A 17,835-nucleotide genomic window follows, 5' to 3' on the forward strand; every position below is an offset into this window, starting at 1 on the left:
AGCACCCTGAGGATTCGGCTGCTACAGGGGTATTGCACCTCAACCCAGAGGTGTGATATTCCACTCCCGGGTAAGGATGGAGTGTGGAACTGAGCTCAGTTAGCTGCATGCACTACACACATCCCATTTCCGAGGGACAGACCGATGGTACTCCCACTAGAGAAATGTGCAGGTACGACAGTGTCTGTTCCTGGCTGGAGTGGGAGGGGGGTGGAACATCCCAGTAGTGTAGGGGCAGATAGGGGGAGCAGCCTGGGTAAAGCTAGGAGCTCATTGGGTGCTGGTCACCTGAGCTCACACATAGAGGGAGTATATAAGGTGGGAACCATCTTAGATCAGGGTCAGTCTGTGAGACGTCAGTCTTTTGTAGAGGTTTGGTCAGTCTGAGAGAGCCTGAGAAGCAGAGAGAGAGGAGAAAGAAGGACCCAGAAGGGGGAGAAGAGGGAACTCCAAGAACCCAAAATTAGATCAGAGGGTGAAGAGTTGGCAACAGGGTACCGGATCCCAAGCTGGTGGAGGCTACAGCACACCTTAGCCAGAGACCGGAGGTCGTGGGCAGGATCTGCCACGACCACCCACTAAATCCACCCGGAAGGCAAACCAAGAATAGGGTCAGGGAACCCAGAGACAAGGGTTTACCAACAAGAGGCCCGAGGGAGCCGGACTTAAGTGGATCCCTGGTGGGGAAGGCCAGAGAGAAGGACAAGTCAGAAAGGGAGCTCAGGACCACGCTCCAGAATCACCTGGGGGTTGGCCGAGTCCAAGACCTGGTGGACGCAGCACGGCTCGGGCGGTCACTTAAGGCCAGAGTGACCACAAGAACAGCAGTAAGTAAAAACCCTGAACTGCACAGCCCGGCTCGGAGTCTTCTTAACATCCACACTGCACCACCACTACCACCATCCTCTACACCTGACCCCCTGAGGCTATACCCCTCCCGTTGGGGGTTATACTACCAGAGCTGCACAAGCACCACCAGCCTCAGCGGACCCTGCTGCAGCGGCGGCCGTATTGACCGCAAATCAACGGGTGGCGTAGTCGACACAAAGAACACTAATAACATCTGTAAGGACTGCCACACACTGAGCTTGACACCCTGGGCACGGACCGGGTCACAGCCACTCGGAGACTACAACCCCCATCTGATCCGGCTCCGGGTATCCCTAACAACATGGCCCAGGGGGCGCGTCAACTTTGGCGTAGTCGGCAGGATAACGTGCCCGCAACAACCGGGTACTGCGTGCCTGAAGAAAAGTTCACCGTTACCTCAAAAAGAAGTCTCCCGCCGGTTCCGGAGGGTCCACGCCAACGGACCCCATCACAGGTCGTTTCCCGCCGGTTGTCCACCATTTGCAGCTTTTTCCCGCCATCCATGGAGTTTCCCGCCACTGGGAGACGATTTCCGCCATTTCCAAGGATTTCCCGCCTTGGGGGAGCAGACGCCATTTTGGGCGTGCCAGAGGGTGGCAAAAGGCCACCTCCCATCGTGGGCCAGGTCGAAGAATGGCGCCAAAAGCGGAAACCGCGCCCACCAACAGAGACTGTGATGCTGGAAGTGTCCATCAGCGTGAGAGAACTGCCCCTGGAACTGAAGTTGCCCCGGGACCACCCTCAATGTGGGCGGAGACAGAACAAGAGAACAAAGATGGGTGCAGCCTGGAGGAGTCTGGAGAGAGCGCACCCGGAGACAAGACGTCTGGAGGAGAGTCCAGAGAGAGCGTACCCGGAGATGGAGGGAGAGACAGGCAGCACCGACCCAGTGGTCAGGAGCCTGCTGCAAGCAACAACCCCACTAGGCTTAGTGGAGATCCTGGCACAGCTCCCCCGAGACCGGGAGTGTGCACAGACCGCGCTGGAGGGCCTCGCACGGAGGATGGCCCGGGTGCAGCGGGAGACGTTGGCGGAGTGGAGCCGAGAGATGGCCCAGCAGACCGGAACCCGTCAGCGGAGCACGCCGCCCGAGACGAGGAGACAGACCGCCTCTGAGGATGGCGCAGGAGGAATGAAGGCAGGAGACGGCGCCGAGAAGGGAGCTGAACGGACGGAGGCAGGTAAAGGGGACGTCTCTACCCCGAGCCGAGAAACCGTGTACCTGCCCCAGCTCCCCGTCGCAGAGCCCGAAATTCCCCCTGCCGTGCCCGTCGCTGCATCGTCACCGTGCCAGACTAGGCCTCAAGCAGAAGCCGCGGCCGCGACCCCTGTGACGTCACACGCCTCGACCCTGAGCGCGGCAAAGCAGGAAATACCATCGGCCTGGTCGCAAGGCCTAGTACCTCCGGGCGCCGCAATACCAACAGCGCCCCCTACCTCCGCGGAGCCACCGGCCTGGTCGCAGGGCCGAGTAACCCAGGGCGCCGCCGTTCTTACGGTGCCCTTTGCCTTTAGGGTGCCCCAAGCCTGGTCGCAAGGCCTGGTCGACCCGGGCGCAGCTACCATCAACGCGCCCTCAACATCTAGAGTGCCGCACCTGGGTGAAGACCTGTTCGCCCAGCATACGTGCCCGGATGGGCAGCCCTTTGTATGGCCCCAGGAGTATATTCAGCTGGAACTCCAGAGAGCAAGGCCCATGTGCGAGCCCCTGATTCCGGCTCTGAAGCCCGTAAGGAGGACCTCGCCCCCACTGGAGGAGATCCAGTTCGAGTGGGACCCCACCGGAGAAGACCTCATGGGGTTCACTCAGGAGACTCGGGCGGCCGCAGCGGAGCATGCAGAGTGCTGCCGGCAGCAGCTCGAGGTCTTCGAGAGGGAGCGGAGAGAGAGGCGGGTCCGGGAACAGCAAGCACAGATAAGGAGCGCGGAGCAGAAGGGCCGGACCAGGAGAGAACCCCGTGCAGCTCATGGTCCCCGTACCATCGGGACTGTGATTAAGTTCAACCTGCAGCATGGGTGGGGCTTCATAAGAGACCATCAGACCCCCGGCGACGTCTTTGTAACCCGCAGAGACGTAGAAAGCCATCTGCCGGAGGGACACAGAGGTCGTGACCTGTACGTAGGGGACGAGGTCACCTTCACCCGGCACAAGTGTGCCAAAGGACCCTACGCCCTCCATGTGCATCGCCTGATGGAGGAGGAGCTGCGGTGTGAGGAGGAGCAAGAGGACCCGGACGGGTCTGAAGAATCTAAAGAAGGAGCAGGAGGACGCCGTCGTTGAAGTACGGTAGAGAGAGACTGTACATAGTTACCCGTCAGGGTATAAGAACTGTTCTAGTTAAAATATAGTCCCCGTTGGGACCAGCCAATTGAACTGAAACCCGTGTGTCCCTATTCCCACTGGCCGAGGACTGAGAGCGGCCATATTCCCTTGTATATAGTTGCGCTTCCTAAAGCGCCCCCTACCGGTTTTATAGGAAACTGTTTTCTTCCAAGAGAGACTGTCGCACCTTACCCGGTCACAAGTTGCACCGTGGCCGGAGGAACAAGAATGTTATTTATGAAAAGTTTTATATGAAAAGTTTGATAGCTGATAATATATATGATGTTTTATATGTTGATGTTTATGAAAGAAAAAAAAAAAATTGTATGTTTTGATGTTTTGTTATCTTACAGCCCGAGGACGTGCTGTGGTTTACCAGGGGGGAATGTAGCACCCTGAGGATTCGGCTGCTACAGGGGTATTGCACCTCAACCCAGAGGTGTGATATTCCACTCCCGGGTAAGGATGGAGTGTGGAACTGAGCTCAGTTAGCTGCATGCACTACACACATCCCATTTCCGAGGGACAGACCGATGGTACTCCCACTAGAGAAATGTGCAGGTACGACAGTGTCTGTTCCTGGCTGGAGTGGGAGGGGGGTGGAACATCCCAGTAGTGTAGGGGCAGATAGGGGGAGCAGCCTGGGTAAAGCTAGGAGCTCATTGGGTGCTGGTCACCTGAGCTCACACATAGAGGGAGTATATAAGGTGGGAACCATCTTAGATCAGGGTCAGTCTGTGAGACGTCAGTCTTTTGTAGAGGTTTGGTCAGTCTGAGAGAGCCTGAGAAGCAGAGAGAGAGGAGAAAGAAGGACCCAGAAGGGGGAGAAGAGGGAACTCCAAGAACCCAAAATTAGATCAGAGGGTGAAGAGTTGGCAACAGGGTACCGGATCCCAAGCTGGTGGAGGCTACAGCACACCTTAGCCAGAGACCGGAGGTCGTGGGCAGGATCTGCCACGACCACCCACTAAATCCACCCGGAAGGCAAACCAAGAATAGGGTCAGGGAACCCAGAGACAAGGGTTTACCAACAAGAGGCCCGAGGGAGCCGGACTTAGGTGGATCCCTGGTGGGGAAGGCCAGAGAGAAGGACAAGTCAGAAAGGGAGCTCAGGACCACGCTCCAGAATCACCTGGGGGTTGGCCGAGTCCAAGACCTGGTGGACGCAGCACGGCTCGGGCGGTCACTTAAGGCCAGAGTGACCACAAGAACAGCAGTAAGTAAAAACCCTGAACTGCACAGCCCGGCTCGGAGTCTTCTTAACATCCACACTGCACCACCACTACCACCATCCTCTACACCTGACCCCCTGAGGCTATACCCCTCCCGTTGGGGGTTATACTACCAGAGCTACACAAGCACCACCAGCCTCAGCGGACCCTGCTGCAGCGATGGCCGTATTGACCGCAAATCAACGGGTGGCGTAGTCGACACAAAGAACACTAATAACATCTGTAAGGACTGCCACACACTGAGCTTGACACCCTGGGCACGAACCGGGTCACAGCCACTCGGAGACTACAACCCCCATCTGATCCGGCTCCGGGTATCCCTAACAACATGGCCCAGGGGGCGCGTCAGAGGCATAGCACCACAACAGGCAGGAAGAAGCAGTGTGGTGGCCGCATACAGAAGGCAGGCAACCGTTCCCCATAACATCAACACGACGGAAGTTGCTAGTGCAACTGTTAGGTCTTCCAGAGTTTTTTAAAGACTCTGCCGATAACCCCAAAAAGGCCATTTGCACCAACTGCCAGGCCAGCATCAGCAGGGGTAGCAAAACTACCAGCCTGACCACCACCATCATGATCAGGCACAATGCAGCATAGCACCCGACTAAGTGGGCTGAACCCCAGGGTCCAGGAACAGTGTCTGCGGGTGGCACCACTGCATCTTTCGCTGTTGTGCATACAAGCCAATCCTCTGTCCATGGCGCATGCGAAGATGCCTCCTGCTCTTCACCTGTTGTTGCACACTCTCAACTAGCACCATCAGCAAGCACGTCCATGTCCTTGTCCTAGCGCAGCTTCAGTTGTCCCTACCCCAGTCCTTGGAACGCAAGCGCAAATACGCAGCCAACGCCCCACAGGCCACACTATTAAATTCACACATTTCGCGACTGCTTGCGCTCGAAATGTTGCCTTCCTTTTAGGCTCATGGAGACAGAAGCTTTCTGCAACCTGATGACGGCGGTCGTCCCTTGGTCGCCAGCCGCCACTATTTCTCCTGGTGTGCCGTCCCCGCATTACATGAGCACGTGTCCCACAACATTTGCCATGCCCTCAACAACGCAGTTACTGGGAAAGTCCACCTAACCACGGACACGTGGACAAGTGCTTGTGGGCAGGGACGGTACATCTCGCTGACGGAACACTGGGTTAACATAGTAGAAGCCGAGGCCCAGTCAGACCTTGGAACGGAACACATCCTTCCAATGCCGAGGATTGCGGGCCTTGGGTCAGTCAGGGTTGCCCCCACATTCTACAACTCCTGCACCATCTGGTCCTCCTCCTCTTCAGCATTCATCTCCGAAATGACCACATCAGTCGCAAGCTGGAATCACTACAGCACTGCCTCGGCCAAGCGGCAACAGGCTGTGCTGAAGCCTGCTTAGGTGACAAACCACACAATGCTGAAGAGCTGTGGACAGCTATGAAAGAGCAGGCAGATCTGTGGCTGACACCGCTTAACCTACAGCCGGGCATGGTCATGTGTGACAATGGCCGGAACCTCGTGGCGGCTCTGAGGCGAGTTCACACATGTACCATGCCTGGCCCATGTGCTTAACCTTGTGGTTCAGCGGTTTCTCAAAACCTACCCGGAGCTGCCGAATGTGCTTGTCAAAGTACGCCGCCTGTGTGCCCATTTTAGAAAGTCATCTACAGCTTCCTCCGCCCTTGCCGTGTTTCAGCAGCGTTTGCAGCTTCCGGCTCACCGATTGGTGTGTGATGTCCCCACGAGTTAGAACGCTACACTGCAGATGTTGGGAAGGATTTGTGAGCAGAAGAGGGCAGTTGTTGACTACCAGCATCAACAAGGCTGTCAGTATTCAGTTCAGACTCCACACATAAGACCTCAGGAGTGGACATGGATGTCAGACATATGTACCATCTTCCAAAACTTTGAGGACTCCACCAAGATGGTGAGCGGTGATGACGCCATAATTAGCATCACCATTCCGCTTCTCTGTCTTCTGAAATGCTCTCTGCTCACAATTAAAGAGGATGCAGTGCAGGCGGAGCACAATAAGATGGAGCAAGGAACCATACAGGACAATTACACACAATCCAGCCTCATCTCATCCCAACGTGAATTGGGTGACAATGGAGGAGGAGGAGCTAGTTTCATGCGCTATAGACCGTACTACCTGCACAACTGTCTATTCAGTGTGGATGGCCTGAGGACAGGGAGGACGGGAAAGAGCATGGTCAGTCGTCCTCTTGGTGAGGATATGGAAGTCTTGCCAGTTAGCAGTCTGACACGCATGGCTGAGTTTATGTTACGCTGCCTTTCCAGTGACCCTCACGTTCTCCAAATTTTGGGTGACAGTTATTACTGGTTGGTGACACATCTAGACTCATGCTACAAGCAGAACTTTCTATCTCTTATTCTCGAGGCAGACAGGTCTACTAAAATGGGACAGTACCAGAAGGCCCTTGTTGCGGAACTATTAAAAAAATTCCCATCTGAAAACGCTGGCGGCAGAGGTCACAGTTTGTTGGACAACCAAGGAGTACAGGCGAGAGAGACACAACTCCAATCCAGCAGAGGCAGGGGAACACTGTCAAAGTTCTGGGAGAGTTTTCTCAGACCCTCCCATCTTACAGGCCCTGAGGCACAGGGTACTCTCACAAGGAGTGCAAAGTTTGGGAAGATGGTGAGGGAGTACCTTGCCGACCGTACCAACATCATCCATGATTCCACTGTGCCTTATAATTATTGTGTATCCAAGCTGGACACGTGGCATGAACTGGCTCTCTACGTCTTGGAGGTCCTGGCCTGACCTGCCGTTAGCATTTTGTCAGAGCGGGTTTTTAGTTCCGCTGGTGGAATTATAACTGATAAGCGCATCCGCCTGTCAACTGAAAATGCTGAAAAGCTTACTCTTTAAAAATGAACAAGGGCTGGATTGGGCCAGAATTGTCAACACCTCCGAATGATAGCAGCATAACATAAACTCAAATCCAGTGTCTTTTTTGGGAGGTCTATTCCCATGTACCTCTTCACACCTACACATGGGTATATGCTTCCTGATTTTGTCTATATGCTCTTGTCCCCCTCCTTCTCCTCATCCTCCATCACCATATCATTCACCACCATATCTAGCATATTACCTCCTCTACGTCTCTTGCAAGGGGCATTGGAGTTCCTCCAAATTTTTGGCAGCTTTTCCTTTCACTGCATAGGCAAACACTATGGGAGACCCACTTCCTAATATTGGGAACATTTTTTCATGAGGCCGTCTACGTCTCTTGCAAGGGGCATTGGAGTTCCTCCAAATTTTTGGCAGATTTTGCATTAACTGCACTATGGGAGAACCACTTCCTAATAATGGGAACATTGTTTTTAGGAGGCTCTCTGACCTCTACGTCTCTTGCAAGGGGCATTGGAGTTCATCCAAATTTCTGTCAGCCCTTGCAGTCACTGAATACGAAATAAATGTATAGGAGACCCGGCTGATGGCTCTCTAACAATAGCGAGGGCTGACTGTTGGCCCTTAAAGAATAGTAAGGGCCGCCTGATGGCCCTATAAAAATAGGCTTTGTGACTTTCAGAGTCCATCCATCATAAATGAAACAGGATGTGTCTGATGATGTGTCACACACCACATGGCCAGATAAGGTTGCAAAATGTTAAAATGACATTTCCCAGTGAATGCATTTGTCTTGGTTGAAAGCAATGCAAAAGTGCAAAAACGCATCAAAAATGCTACATGTGAACATAGCCCAAGGTGTGGAGGAGCATTTTTGTTTTTGGTTATTTATTTTGCCTTATATACAAGTCATTATCCTGGAAAGGACGTTCCTTAACATATTTCCCAGGAAAATCCATTTTGGTTTGTTTTTGTATGTTTTATTGTGAGTCCATAAAAGTGGTGTAATAGCTCTGATAACATTGTTGACAGCAGTGACTTGGGAGCCAGAGATGCTTCCAGGGATCTTCCCCATGCTGTTCCCATGTCATTTGAGCACTGTTTCCATTGATTTGGGCAATTTTTAGGCCCTCTGCAGACCGCCGGGGGGAGTCGCCGGAAAAATGCTCGAGTTTCCCATAGACTTACATTTGGCTCGTTACTCGGACCCAGCACTCGAGTATTCCAATTTGCTCGACCCGAGCAATGAGCTCCCGAGCATTTTAGCTCTCGCCCATCACTAGTTATGATGGCATGTTTAAATGAGGAGGGGAAGATACCTGAAGAAAGAGAGAGGTTAAATATTTTAGTCAGGTGAGTGGTGACCACCGGTAAGAGGAACTGCAGGAGATGTGAAGGAAGAGGTGAGTAATAAAATTTAATTTATTCACTGACCAGTGAGCGGTCCCGCCCCCTGAGGAGGAGCTAAGGAGCCACATCAGAGAGGTGAGTATAAATAGAACCCGGGAGAACAGCTGAGCCGTGACTGGACAGTCCCGCAGAATATGGGACGGTTGGGAGCTATGGTGTAATACACAATGTACACTATATTACATATAGTGTATAGGATATACACACTGTCATGTACGCTATATACTACATGCTATTATGTACACTATATATAAATTATATACCCACTTTCATACACTATGTACCATATTCATACTATTTACTATTATAATTTCTATATACTACATACATTTACTCACGCCATATACAGTATAAAGACTTAGATATACTCACCTACACTGAGTTCGGTCTCCAGAAGCAGTCGCCCCCATACTGGAGCCTGTGTACTGGGGAGCTGGGGCTCCTTCCTGCGCTACCATACTGGAGCCTGTGTACAGGGGAGCTGGGGCTCCTTCCTGCGCCCATACTGGAGCCTGTGTACAGGGGAGCTGGGGCTCCTTCCTACGCCCCCATACTGGAGCCTGTGTACAGGGGAGCTGGGGCTCCTTCCTACGCCCCCATACTGGAGCCTGTGTACTGGGGAGCTGGGGCTCCTTCCTTCGCCCCCATACTGGAGCCTGTGTACAGGGGAGCTGGGGCTCCTTCCTGCACCCCCATACTGGAGCATGTGTACAGGGGAGCTGGCGCTCCTTCCTGAACCCCATACTGGAGCCTGTGTACAGTGGAGCTGGGGCTTCTTCCTGCGCCCCCATACTGGAGCCTGTGTACTGGGGAGCTGGGGCTCCTTCCTGCGCCCCCATACTGGAGCCTGTGTACTGGGGAGCTGGGGCTCCTTCCTGTGCCCCCATACTGGAGCCTGTGTACAGGGGAGCTGGGGCTCCTTCCTGCACCCCCATACTGGAGCATGTGTACAGGGGAGCTGGCGCTCCTTCCTGAACCCCATACTGGAGCCTGTGTACAGGGGAGCTGGGGCTTCTTCCTGCGCCCCCATACTGGAGCCTGTGTACTGGGGAGCTGGGGCTCCTTCCTGCGCCCCCATACTGGAGCCTGTGTACTGGGGAGCTGGGGCTCCTTCCTGTTCCCCCATACTGGAGCCTGTGTACAGGGGAGCTGGGGCTCCTTCCTGCACCCCCATACTGGAGCATGTGTACAGGGGAACTGGCGCTCCTTCCTGAACCCCCATACTGGAGCCTGTGTACAGTGGAGCTGGGGCATCTTCCTGCCCCCATACTGCTGGCAGCTGAAGACTTCTTACAAATCCCTCAAACTGTGATGCCGCCACCTGCTGGACATAATGAAGTTTCCTCTCACACAGAGAATACATCATTACTGAAGCTTCCAGACACTGAGCCCGGACACAAAGTTTATCTGGTCTGTACAAGAACAGGGTCAGGAAGTCCACAAAATCAGCACTCCACCATGAATCTGTGCACTAGGGCCTGGGGTGAAAACATGGCAAGGCGGACACATGTCCATCAAGTGTCAGCCAATCACAAGTGTGCACATAAAGCGGAGTCTGTGATTGGCTGACTGGGGGTGAGGCACAAGTGTCACTGCAGCGCTGTATAAGGGGCCCCTCTCCAGTCTCCCCCTTTATAATGGCTGCGGCTAATGTCTTCTCCAAGCACAATATCTCCCCACTGGCCACTCACTTACTTTTCAGATGAACATGGCCTGAGTCCAAAAAGCCACCTCCCACCCCCAGCATGAAGGCTGATACCAGAGAGAGCAGAGGGGCTGCACGGTGACTGCTCAGTGTGATCGCTCTCCCTGCAGCACCGCGCGTCTCCTGCACAGCTCCTGTCAGCGGCGGCTCCATAAGTAACAGGAAAGGCAGGGACCCTTCACTGCAGAGTGAAGCAGAGAGGGCCCCCTCTGTCTGCAAATTACATCAGAATGGGCTGCTGTCTCTAAGATGCACCAAGCATTGTCCGTAGTTGTTCATGCCTGGACCCGTGGAAGCGTGATAGACACGCGAAATGGCCGTCGTCCGCAAAAGGTGCCGCTTCCCTGCATTTTTAATGGAAATGGAATAACAGAAGATTTTGTTACATCGGTGTGCCACCTCGCTTTCTTCATGTATGAATTGTGACTTACTTTGTTTCTGGAGGGAGTTGCACCCGATGGTAAGATTGATTGCTCCAGCTGATGAGGTCGAGCTTCTGGAGTCTCTGCATAAGGACTGAGTCGCTGCAGTGCTGGTTGCCTGTGCATTTGTAATTGTTCGTTGTTCGTAGTTGTTTGGTCCCCCTCTTTCAGGGCCCCGGTGCAGCTGCACCGGCGGTATGTCTGCCCCTGGTGACAAGCCAGTCAATCCTTTTATAACCCCAAAGCACTGCTCTAGCAGCGAGAAATCGTATTTTGAAGTTGTGTGTGGAAGTACTTTGGGGCGTCACAATGCACTACTACCTCCACATCATCGTGCTGTATTTCCTACTTAGCAGCACCCTCCCGGCTGATTGACAGCACAGTGACTTTCCACCAGAGCAGATGACCTGTCAATAAGTGTAATGCACACGCCCGGGCTGAGCGGCGTGTGCGTGTGATTCCACTGGACCGTGCCGGAGAGTGAATGCCTGGAGGGGCGTAACTAGGTATTCACCCGATCCGACCAGGGTCGCACGACGGCATACGACGCCAGTGCACCAAGGAGGAACCGAGCAGAGGGACCAGGTGCTACTCCAGGACAGACCCCGGACACGGCTGTTGACCCACACAGGGGAATACAGGAACAGACTGGTTAGGCTGGCACACAGACTGGTGGGAATAGGCAGGCACGACTGGTATGCAGGCAGGCGGGTATGCAGGCAGGGGGGAACAGGCAAGCACGGCTAGAGTGCTGACAGGGAGGCACTAGCAGGTAGGAACACAGGCGGGATAGGACCCAGTAGACACTGGGACTCAGGAACAGAACCACAGATGTGGCGGACAAACACAGCAGAGTGAGGCCGCCAAGAGAGGTGAGCGAGAGCAGGGCAGGACGAGACCGCCTGGAGCGGTGAGCAAGAGTAGAGCAGGACGAGGCCACCTGGAGCAGTGAGCAAGAGTAGAGCAGGACAATGCCGCCTGGAGCGGTGAGCAAAGGAGTCAGAGCAGAGCGAGACTGCCGGAGCAGTGAGCAAAGGAGTCAGAGCAGAGCGAGACTGCCGGAGCAGTGAGCAAAGGAGTCAGAGCAGAGCGAGACTGCCGGAGCAGTGAGCAAAGGAGTCAGAGCAGAGCGAGACTGCCGGAGCAGTGAGCAAAGGAGTAAGAGCAGAGCGAGACTGCTGGAGCAGTGAGCAAAGGAGTCACAGCAGAGCGAGACTGCTGGAGCAGTGAGCAAAGGCGTCAGAGCAGAGCGAGACTGGCGGAGCAGTGAGCAAAGGCGTCAGAGCAGAGCGAGACTACCGGAACAGTGAGCAAAGGCAGAGCAGGCTAGAACCGCCGGAGCGGTGAGCAAAGGCAGAGCAGGCTAGAACCGCCGGAGCGGTGAGCAAAGGCAGAGCAGGCTAGAGCCGCCGGAGCGGTGAGCAAAGGCAGAGCAGGCTAGAACCGGATACCCACAGGGTACTTGCAGTGAAGTAACGAGTGGACCACAAACTCACAAACGGGAGTACAGTGACAACGAGCAGGAGTTAGGTACAAGTTCAGACTCTGCAGAAAAAGGAAAGGTACGGACATAGAGAAACACGGGGAACAGGCTAGAAGAGTATACAGACAAGAACAGACACGGTAGCAAGATACAGGAGGGGGTCTAGGTAGCAGCCCCTAGAAGGCGGGAGGAACAGGCTAGGAGCGTGTTCAGACAGGACAGACAAGATACTGGAGCGGGTCTAGGTAATTGGCCCCTAGAAGGTGGGAGGAACAGGCTAGGAGCGTGTTCAGACAGGACAGACTAGATACAGGAGCGGGTCTAGGAATGCAGCCCCTAGAGGGTGGGAGGAACAGGCTAGGAGCGTGTTCAGACAGGCCTGGAAATACAGCCTCCAGGATAGGCAGACAAGAGAACACAGAAGGGACCTGGCACATTCAGAGTGCAAGAGCACACTAAATGAAACACAATGCTCAGGCAGGAGTTGATTGGAGCAGCTGGGTTAAATACCAGGTGACAGACAGCAATAGGCTGAGGACGCACAAGGGGTGTGCCTGCAGCAGGTACAAAAAGCAGGAAGTGATCGGGCGCCGCCCTTAAGCAGCAGAAACAGACACAAACAGACAGCATGGAGGGAAGCCAGAGAGACATTCTGGACTGGAGATCAAGTGCGCGCTCTTGCACAGTGGGAGATGGACCACTATGCAAGGACGCCGCCAGGTATGTTACAGTACCCCCCCCTTACGCCCCCTCTTCTTCAGGCCTGCCAGAATGTTCCGCAGGGAATTCGAGGGCCAATCCTTAACTTCAAGGAGATCACTTCCACTGTCCACCGGAAAAACTGGTCTCCTCTGGGTAGCTAGGGTGCTACCTCCTATTCAGCCATCCTCAGCAACAGACGAAATGGGTAGAGCACCAGGAACAGCACACAAGGAAGTCTCTCTCCATATATTTTCAGGTGGCACCCCAGAGGGTACAGGAGACAACTGGAAGCCCTCCACCGGGTTGGAGGGGAGCAGAGACTTGGGGGTAATCTCTGCTTCGAGGTACATCTTGTCAAACTCACAGGAAGAAATAGACGGGTTATCAGGTACAGGGTGAGGAAAAGTCACTGTCTCTTTGTTATCTGGTGGTACCCCGGAGGATTCAGGAAACAACTGGAGGTCCTCCGCCGGGTCAGAAGAGTGAAGAGGCTCGGGGAAAACATCTGCTTCAGAGCACACTAGGTCGGACTCACTGGACGAAGCAGGCGAGGTATCGGGTGCCAAGTGTAGGAAAGTCTCTGTCCATTCACCACCAGGTGGAACCCCGAAGGGTTCTGGAGACAACTGGAGGTCCTCCGCCTGGTCGGAGGGGTGTAGAGACACGAGAATAACCTCTGCTTCGGAGTACACTAGGTTAGACTCACTAGGCGAAGCGAGCGAGGTATCAGATCCAGGATATAGGAAAGTCTCTGTCCATTCACCACCAGGTGGCACCCCAAAGGGTTCTGGAGACAGCTGGAGGTCCTCCGCCTGGTCGGAAGGGTGTAGAGACTCGGGAGTAACCTCTGCTTCAGAGTACGCTAGGTTGGACTCACTGGACGAAGCGAGCGAGGTATCAGGTACAGAGTATAGGAGAGTCTCTGTCCATTCACCACCAGGTGGCACCCCGAAGGGTTCTGGAGACAACTGGAGGTCCTCCGCCTGGTCGGAGGGGTGTAGAGACTCATGGGTAACCTCTGCTTTGGAGTACACTAGGTCGGACTTACTGGATGAAGCAGCAGAGGTATCAGGTACCGAGTATAGGAAAGTCTCTGTCCATTCGCTACCAGGTAGCACCCCGAAGGGTTCAGGAGACAACTAGAGATCCTCCGCCTGATCGGAGGGGTGTAGAGACTCGGGAGTAACCTCTGCTTCGGGGAACACTGGGTCGGACTCACTGGACGAAGCGGGCGAGGTATCAGGTGCAGATTATAGGGAAGTCTCTCTCCAATTGTCATCAAGTGGTATCCCAGGGGATTCAGGAGGCAACAGGGGGTCCTCCGGTGTGGATTCTGGGTGGGCAGCAGTCTCTTCGGGCAGGAGAACTGGTGCACTACCCACGTACATTACCCGTTGGGGCTTCTCCGGGATACAGGGAGATGAAGCTTCAGTAGGGACTTCAAGGTTGGGGTCAGGAGGTCTCAGGGAGGACAGACCCTGGCGTGACGGCTTGCCTCTACGTCTAGCACGTCTGGACTGCCTCTTGAGGTTGGGAGAAGTATTCCGGAGAGCATAGTCACCCTGTGAGGATTCTGGGTGGGCAGAAGTCTCATTGGGCTGGAGGACTATTGCGCTACCCACACACATTACCCATCGGGGCTGCTCCGGGATATTGGGAAGTGAAGCTTCAGCAGGAGCCTCCGGGTTAGGATCATCGAAGACCATTAGAAAGGCCACCAGGAAGGCCATTATGTCCAGGACGATAGGATCCTGTGCGTCCCATAGGGGGGTGATCCAATTCAAGGCATCACCCGCTAGGTAAGACATCATGAATCCCACCTTAGACTGATCTGTGGGAAAACATAGAGGGTAGAACTTGAAGTGTAGCATGCATTGCTCCACAAATGCATGACTCTGTCTTGGATCCCCATACTAACGTGGCCGATCCGCAGGAACGAGAGCTGATAGATCCATCTGGACGGGTGCGTAATTCGCCTGGAACTCAGCTAAGGAAAAAAAAAATTATTTATTTATTTTTAATGCATGTATTCGCTGGAAAACGTCTCAGAGAGCGAAGGCCGTGGGGCTCAACGTGAACCATGGCCTGAGCATGCTGTAATGCACACGCCCGGGCTGAGTGGCGTGTGCGTGTGATTCCACTGGACCGTGCCGGAGAGTGAATGCCTGGAGGGGCGTAACTAGGTATTCACCCGATCCGACCAGGGTCGCACGACGGCATACGACGCCAGTGCACCAAGGAGGAACCGAGCAGAGGGACCAGGTGCTACTCCAGGACAGACCCCGGACACGGCTGTTGACCCACACAGGGGAATACAGGAACAGACTGGTTAGGCTGGCACACAGACTGGTGAGAATAGGCAGGCACGACTGGTATGCAGGCAGGCGGGTATGCAGGCAGGGGGGTACAGGCAAGCACGGCTAGAGTGCAGACAGGGAGGCACTAGCAGGTAGGAACACAGGCGGGATAGGACCCAGTAGACACTGGGACTCAGGAACAGAACCACAGATGTGGCGGACAAACACAGCAGAGTGAGGCCGCCAAGAGAGGTGAGCGAGAGCAGGGCAGGACGAGACCGCCTGGAGCGGTGAGCAAGAGTAGAGCAGGACGAGGCCGCCTGGAGCGGTGAGCAAGGGTAGAGCAGGATGAGGCCGCCTGGAGCGGTGAGCAAATGAGTCAGAGCAGAGCGAGACTTCCGGAGCAGTGAGCAAATGAGTCAGAGCAGAGCGAGACTGCCGGAGCAGTGAGCAAAGGAGTCAGAGCAGAGCGAGACTGCCGGAGCAGTGAGCAAAGGAGTCAGAGCAGAGCGAGACTGCCGGAGCAGTGAGCAAAGGAGTCAGAGCAGAGCGAGACTGCCGGAGCAGTGAGCAAAGGAGTCAGAGCAGAGCGAGACTGCCGGAGCAGTGAGCAAAGGAGTCAGAGCAGAGCGAGACTGCCGGAGCAGTGAGCAAAGGAGTCAGAGCAGAGCGAGACTGCCGGAGCAGTGAGCAAAGGAGTCAGAGCAGAGCGAGACTGCCGGAGCAGTGAGCAAAGGAGTCAGAGCAGAGCGAGACTGCCGGAGCAGTGAGCAAAGGAGTCAGAGCAGAGCGAGACTGCCGGAGCAGTGAGCAAAGGAGTCAGAGCAGAGCGAGACTGCCGGAGCGGTGAGCAAGGGCATAGCAGGCTAGAACCGCCGGAGCGGTGAGCAAAGGCAGAGCAGGCTAGAACCGCCGGAGCGGTGAGCAAAGGCAGAGCAGGCTAGAACCGCCAGAGCGGTGAGCAAAGGCAGAGCAGGCTAGAACCGCCGGAGCGGTGAGCAAAGGCAGAGCAGGCTAGAACCGGATACCCACAGGGTACTTGCAGTGAAGTAGCGAGTGGACCACAAACTCACAAACGGGAGTACATTGACAACGAGTTAGGTACGAGTTCAGACTCTGCAGAAAAAGGAAAGGTACGGACATAGAGAAACACGGGGAACAGGCTAGAAGAGTATACAGACAAGAACAGACACGGTAGCAAGATACAGGAGCGGGTCTAGGTAGCAGCCCCTAGAAGGCGGGAGGAACAGGCTAGGAGCGTGTTCAGACAGGACAGACAAGATACTGGAGCGGGTCTAGGTAATCGGCCCCTAGATGGCGGGAGGAACAGGCTAGGAGCGTGTTCAGACAGGACAGACTAGATACAGGAGCGGGTCTAGGAATGCAGCCCCTAGAAGGCGGGAGGAACAGGCTAGGAGCGTGTTCAGACAGGCCTGGAAATACAGCCTCCAGGATAGGCAGACAAGAGAACACAGAAGGGACCTGGCACATTCAGAGAGCAAGAGCACACTAAATGAAACACAATGCTCAGGCAGGGATTGATTGGAGCAGCTGGGTTAAATACCAGGTGACAGACAGCAATAGGCTGAGGACCCACAAGGGGTGTGCCTGCAGCAGGTACAAAAAGCAGGAAGTGATCGGGCGCCGCCCTTAAGCAGCAGAAACAGACACAAACAGACAGCATGGAGGGAAGCCAGAGAGACATTCTGGACTGGAGATCAAGTGCGCGCTTTTGCACAGTGGGAGATGGACCACTATGCAAGGACGCCGCCAGGTATGTTACAATAAGCAAGGAGAGGTTGCTGCTATGTTGGAAATACAGCACAAGGCTGACCAGCTAGTACATCGTCACACCCCAATGCACTTCCAGACACCACTTCAAAATGAGATTTCTCGCTCCCGGAGCAGTGCTTTGCCTTATAAAGGGATCAACTTCAGGGGCTGCATAGTCATATACAGTAAATGATTTGGGGGTTGACAGCTTTCCTTTAAGGCTTAATGTAGTAGTCTTTCATTAGTGTATCAGCACATAGAGCTTTTAAGCTTAGATTTTTCCATGACAATTTTACAAAATGAGCCTCATGGTTTTCAAGAGGAAAGCCACATTCCTGTTCATAAAATACATTCCTTTCCCAACACAGTTTTTATTAAATTTTAAAAATAAATAATTAAAGTTACATGTTCTTCTTTGATGCAGATTATTGAAGAAGTCAATAGTAAGCTTTATATTTAAGTCCAAAGGTTCAAAATTTCTCAAGAAAACTGTCAGTTTATTCTACCTCCCAAAAACCTTGCAAAGCTGAAAAATCTATGTAAAATCCAAGTTTTTTTTCTGTGGTTTTGATGTCAAGGGAAAGCTTATTTTACCCCTTCAAAACTGACCTGTTCAGGATTAATTCAGCATTTTAGCTTTCGATTTTTTTTCACTGTCACATTCAAAGGACCTTTTTATTTTTTTATTTTTCCCTCAACTTAACTGTACAAGGGCTTTTTTTGTGGGATGAGTTGCATTCATCACTTGCACCATTTT

Source organism: Phyllobates terribilis, unplaced genomic scaffold (assembly GCF_046119375.1).
Source record: "Phyllobates terribilis strain yellow unplaced genomic scaffold, ASM4611937v1 Scaffold_8__6_contigs__length_399053987, whole genome shotgun sequence".
NCBI lineage: Eukaryota > Metazoa > Chordata > Amphibia > Anura > Dendrobatidae > Phyllobates > Phyllobates terribilis.